At 46.5% G+C, this 10275-nt stretch overlaps 1 protein-coding gene across 2 annotated transcripts in view; it reads right to left on the minus strand.

Annotated features, from left to right (window-relative positions):
- Positions 1–9678, minus strand: part of TSNARE1 (t-SNARE domain containing 1) — a 143423-nt gene extending 133745 nt beyond the window's left edge. For both annotated transcript variants that reach the window (XM_053466304.1, XM_053466302.1), the window contains exon 1: positions 9614–9678. The gene's annotated coding sequence lies outside the window, so the exon portion shown is untranslated. The remainder of the gene's footprint in view (positions 1–9613) is intronic.
- Positions 9679–10275: the final 597 nt, after the last annotated feature.

Consider the following 10275-nt stretch of genomic DNA (forward strand, 5'->3'; position numbering starts at 1 on the left):
ATAGAGAGCCTGTAATCACACTCCTATCATGCCCAGTTTCTAGCATGTGCTGGCTGCCTGGGCATGATAGCAGTGTGATCGCTGTTAATCACACATATATATATATATATATATTAATATCGTTATTGCATTTTTTGTCCCACTTGGTGTGTTACTTTTAATAAAAGTGTGTGTGTGTATATATATATATATATATATATATATATATATATATATATATATATATATATATATATATATATAATAGAGTACACTATCAGGTCAGACGCTTTCACAGTAAGAGCCTAAGCTGACTTAAAAGGACAGGAAAGAAATTTATTTCAAAGGAGGAGAAATATAAAACTAGAGGGTCAGAGGCTTAGATGGAACAAATGGAAGTTTACTTTACTAAGAGGGTGGTAGATAAGCGGAATAGTCTCCCAGCAGAAGTGGTAGAGGCTAATGCAGTGAGGTTATACAACGGCAAGTTCATTAAAAAGCACTTATACAAGTGGATTCTCGTATGTTTAATAAGTGCGCCTTAGCAGATCTGTTATTTAATTACTTCTGCTGAAGGTTTAAATCACATTAGAAACAATACGGAAACTTTTAAGAGGCTGTTCCTATGGCAACAACCATGTGTCACATAACAATTAAGCGTTCCCAGCAAAAAAAAAAAAAATAGACAAAAAAAACCTGATGAAATGATTATTTCTGAGAAGGGTTTTTGGTCCTTCAGTAGAAGAGTTAAATTCAGCAGAATAGGCGGAACGGCCCGAATTATCATTTCTACATGATGAAGGTGTCACCGAGACCCGTGACGTAAATATACGGACAAGAAAGCAAACCCGCCTCCGGAATGGCCTGTTTTGGTAATCCTGCCCAATTTGTTCCTCTAGAACGATCTCACTCCGGACGATACGGAAGCCGATGCTGCTGGAGCTTCTCACAAATTTAGCGCCAAACGCCCTCCTCGACAGAAATACCCCCTCTAATAGATTCTGTATTGGGACATTCAATTCACAGATTACGGACGATGACATCATAGCTAAAAGTGTCCGCCGAGCCGATGCAGCGACCGGAAGCCAGGGCGCTTTCCAACCCGAATGCAAATAAAATCTCCGCAAAATATAAATAATAAGGAGACAGCTGACATGCAGAATACGGTACTTATCATGAAGAACGCTGGATGGAATATTTATTTTATTATATAGCGTATACATTAAATAATATTAAATAGAAGGGCGCGTCGGGAAAGGTCGGAACGTTTTAATCGACACTAAAACATGAAACCTTCTTAAAGTGCTGGAATTACACAAGAAATCCAAGTCACTTTGTTTCCTCTTATAGTTTAGTTGCTGTTTTTCCACCCCATCTGTTGCTCGTTCTCACAGCATCCCCGTGGCAGTCTCCGTAAGGGACGACCTCCAAGCGATCTACACCATGCGCGATCAGACCGGCATGTAAAGCAAAACCGAATGCAGCGCCAGGGCGGGCGGTTACCGTATTCGCTCGATTATAAGACGACCCCCCCCCCAAAATCTAAATATTAAATTTAGGAAAAAAAAGAAAAAGCCTGAATATAAGACGACCCTATAGGAAAAAAGTTTCATCAGTAAATATTAATTCACACGTAAAGTACTTTTTCATTTTAATAAAAACCATGATTGAGAAAAATTCATTTTTTTTTTTTAATTTCCTTTTATTTCCCAACCTGCCCCCCAGTTATGCACATCTGCCCCCCTCAGAAATGCCTTATACCCCCCTATATGCCCCCCCCCAACTTAGCAATGGCTCCTGAGACAACCTCTGCTGCTGCCGGCACCTCCGCCGGGGCTTCTATGACAGAGCACTGGCAGATGACGTCACTCCAGCGCTCCGACATAGAAGCCCCGGCAGCAGCTGGGGTTGTCGTATTGCGTAGACTTCCCCTGGCTGTGGAGAGGAGGATCCGGGTCCCTGCAGCGCTGCGGGGGATCTGCATCTTAGTCTTGCAGTCAGACCTCTATTTGACGCCTGATTAGAAGACGACCTTGAATATAAGTATTCCTGCGTGCACCACATGCTTACAACAGCTAGCAAGTTAACAATAGGAAAGAAATAACTTAATGGGGAGGAATAATCCTGAAACTCACCAGAACAGGATGGCTACTCCTATCATTGGATCCCGTATGGGTATAATCTGATGGCAAATCAGTCTAACATTAAAAGCCGATTATGTCAAGATGCCGATGAACAACGCTGGCCGTATTACCTCTACAAAGAATATAATAATTCAGGTTCCCTGCCATCCGGACGACCCCAAGAGAAAAAAAATGTACCCCGCGACGGGAAATTACTCCGCGCCACCGGACAAAAAAAATAAGCTGCGGCTGTAATAAAACCCTAGCGCGAGTCAGGAAATGAAGGAGTGAAAACCACTTCCCCCTGGGCTGCTGCGGGGGTCAGCAGGTCGCGCGTTCCCATTACATCTGCCGGAGCCGGGCATATTAACGGCTGCCGAGGAATTCAATATTGAGGGGGATTCACCATCAATCACGGAAGGCGTTCTACGTTAGGAGCCGCGCACCTCGTCCGATACATCCGCATAAAGGAAGAACGTTACGCATTCCACTCGACGCCATTCCGCCGGGGGCCACAGCACACCCGACGTTTCACTGCTCCGTACATTAAATAAATCCGAGTGATGCTGCTTCCACATTATATATATTACAGACACAGCCTATGCCTTTACCACAACATCATTAATAGAGCCAGCCGGCAGATCGGCCCCATCCGGCCCCCGTCTAGTCACCCGTTTCTCCTGCTGTAAAGACTCAAACCTTAATCAGTCGTTTAGGGCTGCAACTAACTATTATTTTAATAATCGATTAGTTGGCCGATTATTTTTTCGATTAATCGATTAATCGGATAAAAAAATGAATGTAAATTTTTCATTTATTTAAAATAATTTACTAAACAAATGATGTTAAATACAAACAGCAGAATAAAAAAACTTTGATAATACATTTCTTGTCTTTATTTCCCAACCAGCCCCCAATATATGCACATTTGAGCCCAGGCTTGCCACGCTGCCTCCCAGACATGCCATGCTGCCCCCCCACATATGCCACGCTGCCTACCACAGCACTCCACGCTGCCTCCCACATATACCACACCACGCTGCCTCCCACATCTGCCACTCCACGCTGCCTCCCACATCTGCCACTCCACGCTGCCTCCCACATCTGCCACTCCACTCTACCCCCCCCACATGCCACTGTGCCTGATACGCCTTATACCCCCTGAAACACCACTCCATCCTCCCCAGACATGCCACCCTGCCCTCCCCACATCTGCCACTCCACAATGCCTCCCACATATGCCACGCTGCCTCCCACATCTGCCACTCCACGCTGCCTCCCACATCTGTCACTGTGCCTGATACGCCTTATATCCCCTGATACCCCACTCCATCCTCCCCAGACATGCCACCCTGCCTCCCAGACATGCCACTTCTCTACCCCCAGATATGCCTTATACACCCTGATACACCACTCCGTCCTCCCCAGACATGCCACACTGCCCTCCCCACATATGCCTTATATACTGTATATGCCTTATACCCCCAGATGTCACTTCACTGCCCCCAGGATTTAGATTCCCCTAAATTAACCCTAAACTCCCCATTAACCATAACTGCCCCTAAATTAACCCTTAACACCCCCTTAACCACAGCATCCCCTAAATTAACCCTAAAGACCCCATCAACCACAGCATCCCCTAAATTAACCCTAAACACACCATTAACCACAACTGCCTCAAATTAACCCCAAACACCCCATTAACCACAGCTGCTCCTAAATTAACCCTAAACACCCTATTAACATAACTGCCCCTAAATTAACCCTAAACACCCTATTAACATAACTGCCCCTAAATTAACCCTAAACACCCCACTAACCATAACTGCCCCTAAATTAACCCCCACCTCCCCTAACTTTCAGTAGCCCAAGTATATATATATATATATTACATATATATATACACACACATACACATTATATATATATATACACACATACACACATATATATATATATATATATACACACACATACACATTTTATATATATATATATATATATATATATATATGTACATATACTTACAGTTAGATGAGTGTCACAGCCATGTGGTTCTGGCCTGGAGAAGGAAGGGGCGGGGCCAGTTGTCACAGTGATTACAGGGAGGGGGAGTAAGTAGGAGCTGCTGCTGTGAGACGGTGAGTCAGACTAAACGGATTATATAATGAGGGGGATTTTTCAGAGCGTTTGCTCTGAAAAAACCCTCATTTTATAATCGATAATAATCGATTCAACTAATCGATAATGAAATTCGTTGCCAACGAATTTCATTGTCGATTATTATCGATTTTATCGATTAGTTGTTGCAGCCCTACAGTCGTTGGTCTCGTCTTAGATTCAGGAGCCGTATGTCTATCCCATGCATTTTTAATACACTCACTATATTACCTTTACCACGTCGGCTGGGAGGCTGTTCCGTTTACCTACTAGCCTCTCAGTAAAGTATAACTTGGTTACATTCCATCTAAGCCTCTGACCCTCTAGCGTTGGATCCCGGCCTCCTGCTGTAGAATACCTCTGGTTGTTTTTGGAAAACAACCAAGGTTTTTAAGAGGTTTAAATACACAGAGTGCACTTTAATGTATATGATGGCTGCGCATGGAGGGATTCTACGCAATCACTATCTGCACACAGGAGATGTGTTCGGGCTGCATCTACCCCACCGGTCAAAAGTTTGGGGCCACTGAACTGTTTCCATGGAAACCAAGGACATTTCTGGCTGAAACATAATTACAAAAGGGTTTTCTGAACATCAATTATCCTTTTAAACTTAAACTTGGATTAGCGAACACAACGTGCCATAGGAACACAGGAGTGATGGGAGTGATAAAGGGCCATTGGAATACAGGAGTGATGGGAGTGATAAAGGGCCATTGGAACACAGGAGTGATGGGAGTGATAAAGGGCCATTGGAACACAGGAGTGATGGGAGTGATAAAGGGCCATAGGAACACAGGAGTGATGGGAGTGATAAAGGGCCATTGGAACACAGGAGTGATGGGAGTGATAAAGGGCCATTGGAACACAGGAGTGATGGGAGTGATAAAGGGCCATTGGAACACAGGAGTGATGGGAGTGATAAAGGGCCATTGGAACACAGGAGTGATGGGAGTGATAAAGGGCCTCTGTACGCCTATGAAGAGATTCCATCAAAAAAAGAAAACGTCTTAGTGACCCCAAACTTTTGAGCGGTAGCGTCTCTCCTGATACGTGGAATACTTACCGCCAGTCAATGGTAGTTGAATGTGAATTCTTATTTGGCGAGGCTGCCCAGGATATTAAACATTAAAATTCCCTTTAATCTGCCATAAAGTCTGATGTTTTAAATAACTGCCAGGTGACGGGTACTTGGGGGGCACTATTTTTTTTTTTTAAAGCCGTCACATAGAATTGGTGTTTATGAATTTCTCCGCCTACACAAAGCGCTCCTAACAGACGGCGGGAATCCGGCGCCATTTATGCCACCGACGCCTCACACAGCTGCCCCAGCAGTACTCGGTGACGAGGACCTCCGCGAACTGAAAGGAAGAGGACCCCGTAACCACCCGGGAGAGACGGTCAATTAATAAAGTGAACTAATATGACTTACTGACTTATATAGCGCCGTCATATTCCGCAGTGCAGTACAATGGGTAAACAGGACATAATATGCAGCAATTTGGGTTTCACAAAAAGGAAAGGAGGGGCTCTGCTCAAAGGAGCTTGCAATCTAGAAGTGGAGGAAATCTTATCCGCTAGCAAAGGCCGCCGGCTCTGGTTTTCAGGGATCTTTTTATTCCCCGGATTCTCCGGTTTTAATTATTGTTTCATTTAAAGGCAAATTAAAATGCGGGGGATCAATACATTTTATTAAAGTATCCGTTAGCGTTATAAATGAAAAATCATTAAAATTGTTCATTTAAAAAGGTACACGTGTGCGCCAGGGAACGCAGCCACCTTAACGAGGAGTCATGTGACTTGCACAGTCCTCCCCTATTGGTGGACGCCCGCCCTGACTGAGCCTTCAACACTCAACCCCCAACGCCCCATTCATCCAGCAGCTGCATATGAACGCTGATGTTTTCCTATTCCACATGTGATTGGCTCCTGCTTCAAGCACTTCAATGAAAGTGCTACTGAGCATGTGCAGGAAGTGTACACAGGTGCGCTTCCTGGTTTCAGTAGAGTCAGGGGGAGGAGCTAAATGAGACCGAAATATTGTCTTCAAACTCCAATAACTGAGGAACGCCTGCACCGATTTGCATGCAGTAAAATGCATTGGAGCCCATGCAGAACGGGCCCCAACACGCGATAAAGAAATATAAATACAATTCTGGGGGTTACATAGTTCCTTTAATGAGGGGGAGGGTTAAACAGCTTCTTTAATAGGACAGCATCTATATAAGTGGGACTCATGTAAGAATGAACAGAGATGTCTGGATCAGTGTCCCACTCGCAGTGGATCTCGGGGGGGGGGGGATTTGGAGTCATTCCGTGAGGCTCCATTCATATTTTTAAATTAAAAAAAATTAGTATTCCTTAATATTTAAACTAAACCGTGCCGGGGAGGCAGGCTTCAGAGCGATCACATGGAACGTACGGCCGCAGCTGGATGACGGCACCACCACGGGCACCTCCTAAGCCATGCGGGTAATTCATCTCATATCAGGCACCTATAAACATGACCACACACGCTAATTCCGTTATGGAAATCCTCACACGCATGACACGCCACCAAATCACGTCTGCTTTAAGGCTGCAATTATTAGCAAATATCGGTTAAGATTAATGCCGACGTTCTCATCCTCGACCGTTGATTCTCCTCCAATAAGTGGAAGAATCCGATTAAGCGAATGTCCGCCTGCGAGGCCGCGGAGCCGGCGATTCTGAGTATGAAAGATTTTAAGACTTTTATCATTTCTTTTGGTTTTGTAGAATAAGGCAGTAAAGACCCCGGCTGAATGGGCTGCCATACTTTCTTTCCCAAGGTGCAGTGGGGCAAAGTATGCTGCTGCCCCCTCCCAAATACACTAACAGCCCATATCTACTCTCGGCGAGTGGGGTCTAGACGAAGCATGCTACAGATAATCTGCCGGCCCCTTGTGGCCCCCGTCTAGTCGCCCATTTCTCCTGCTGTAAAGACTCAAACCTTAATCAGTCGTCGGTCTCGTTCTGGAACCGTATGTCTATCCCATACATGTTTAATACCGTCACTGTATTACCCTCTACCACCTCTGCTGGGAGGCTGCTCCATTTAATATATTATATCCAAATATTGTTATATAGCTCTAAAAGTATCCTGGATTAAAAGTTACTTTATATATATAGAAATGTCCCTTAAATATTAAATGACCTGACTTCATTAAGCCGAACATTAAACGAATAATCAGCAAATTTCGCTGCAAAGTGCTCAAAGTAGAGCGACAGCGATGGCAGCGCTTTTACTCCATTAACATCCCTTGTGACGTCCCGATGCCGCCATGAGTCACGCTGACAGCTGCCTCGCCGTGATCGAGCGCCGGGAGGAAAAAAGACTAGATTTTTTTATGGTTTGGGGGACGAATGTATTTTAGGGTTGTGAGGGGGGGGTTATAGAAAACCCTAGGAAAATGGTGTTTTTCTTTGTTTTTAACTGTTTTTCATACTATAAGACGGGGCAATTATTTGAATATTTAACATCAGCCCTTTCAACCCTTTTACGGGTATTTTTAACCATGGTGCAAACAGCAAAAGATATGATTTGGGGGTGTCATTTGTCCAGAAGCCTTGGCTACCAAGGGGTTAAGTCAGAATAGCCCTACATGCACGCGACACGCTACACGCTACATTTGGATCATGTATAGAATTACCCATTTCTTACACACACAAAAAAACCACAACAGCACAACCGCAGAGCATCGCGAGTAGGGGGGGGTAGGAACATGCGCAGGAATTTATCAGCCGCTAACATTCTGACGTCACGAGTCCGCTACGTGAAAACGTAACATTAAACCAAGTGAATCCGGCCAGCGATAGACGATTATTACATTCCCGCGCTCGTCTCCTTTGCGGGCAGCGCAGCCGACTCTTTGCCCCTGTAAATCATGGAGCACATCACACACAGCCGGCCCGCAGGCTGCCTCCTGACGTCACACCGCAGGTTCACGCACGTCCCGTGCATTCTTACCTAGGGGCTCAGATCACATCCAGGAATTCATTCATCACGGAAAGCGAAAGTCAATAAAATAATAACAACCATTTCGGAGCATCGATAGTATTTATATCCGGGGGATTCGGAAGGATAACAGCGAGCGCACACGCATCATCACACGACATGTACTATATACAGCGGGGGTAACACAGTGACATCATCATTTACCGGCGGGCTCTTCCAACAGCATCTAACGCGGGTAATTCTTAGCCGGTTGCCCTGCCAGCTGGTATAAAGTCGGGCTCACTGAGTGCCACACGCTAGGACACATACACACACACACACACATATACACACAGACATATACATACATACATACATATACATACACACAGACATACATACACACACACAGAAATATACATACATACACACACACAGAAATATACATACATACACACACACAGACATATACATACATACACACACAGACATATACATACACACACACGGGGGATCTGATCCATGTTTGGGTGAAACTCGCACATTGTTAGGCGGGTAACAGGCTGCCACACGGAACATATCACCCCGACACGGAGTCTATGCACATGTACTGAAACACTCTGCCACAAGCAACATACTTCCAAAGCAGCAAGAATGGCCGGATCCATTATGGTATACGTCGGCCCCTCGCAGTGGCCAGCTTGGACAGGTGGTTATAACACTTATCGGGTCGCGCTCATGCAGTTACTTTAATTTAAATATTAGGCTCCTCTGGACCGGGGACGCCCTGGCATGTTAGGGGTCGACGAGCACTGGGGACGCCCTGGTATTACGGTGCCCATGAAACATGTGCCGGGGACGCCCTGTCACACTGTATCTAGTTGGCCCCCAGTATAAATATCAGGGGCACCGGCATGACAGTATATTGGGGCGATAACGCCCGGTGCACAGAGATGACGCCCGGTGTCACCGGCCTCCTTGGCCTGTCACAGATCATAGGGGCACCGTTACAGGCCGGGAACAGCCCCTGCTCACCCTGGCACAGATCATGGTACTCCTGGCTCTCTGGTCGCCCTGCTGCACGGCACTTTAGAGCCACTAACCCAGCCCCTGGTTGCCCGGACACGCCCACTCCCAGCCCAAGCTCGCAGACATGCAGGCCTAGCCCCCAGCACCGCCACCCGCCGAATCCTAACCGTACCGGGGCCGCCGCCCGTCCCAATGCCCCAGCCTCCCCCGCAGGCTGCACACAGGCCTTCCCGCTACCCCCTGCAGCCTCCAGCCCGGAACCCCTAATGCAGCCGGCGGAAGGAGAAGGCGCTCAGGGCGCGGCCGCTTCGGTTATCACCCCTTCCCCTCCTCCCGGTAGCGCTACCGGTAACCGGACTCGTCCTACCTTGCACTGGGAGAGCGCGGGACGGCGGCCGGAGCGTCACGTGACCCCCCAGCTGGTTCCTCATCACGTGACGCGCCTGGCGCTCTGACGTCACTGGCAGTGGGACGCTGCAGCCCCGCCCCCCTGCAGAGTTAAGGCATCTGTCCCGTAGGGAATCCCCGGTAACCTAATACCGGGTCTTACTTCATGCCTCAGCTCTCCGTGTGACTATAATGTACACATCAAACACACACGGTATGCCCTGCACCGGATACTGCTCATATCTTACCCCTGCCACATACCATACCTCCCAAGTGTCCCTATTTAGGAGAAACAGTCCCTCTTTGGGCCCTAAATGTCTGTGCTCCTCTTTGATCTCATGCGTGTCACTCTTTCCTCCTCTGGGCTTTATACCAGCTAATATCATACACGCAGAGTATACTCCTGTATCTAACACCTTATCATATCTCACACCGACATACACACAGAGTATACTCCTGTATCTTACACCTTATCATATCTCACACCGACATACACGCAGAGTATACTCCTGTATCTAACACCTTATCATATCTCACACCGACATACACGCAGAGTATACTCCTGTATCTTACACCGTATCGTATCTCACACCGACATACACGTAGAGTATACTCCTGTATCTGACACCTTATCATATCTCA

This window comes from Spea bombifrons, chromosome 5 (assembly GCF_027358695.1).
Source record: "Spea bombifrons isolate aSpeBom1 chromosome 5, aSpeBom1.2.pri, whole genome shotgun sequence".
In the NCBI taxonomy this organism is placed as follows: Eukaryota; Metazoa; Chordata; class Amphibia; order Anura; family Pelobatidae; genus Spea; species Spea bombifrons.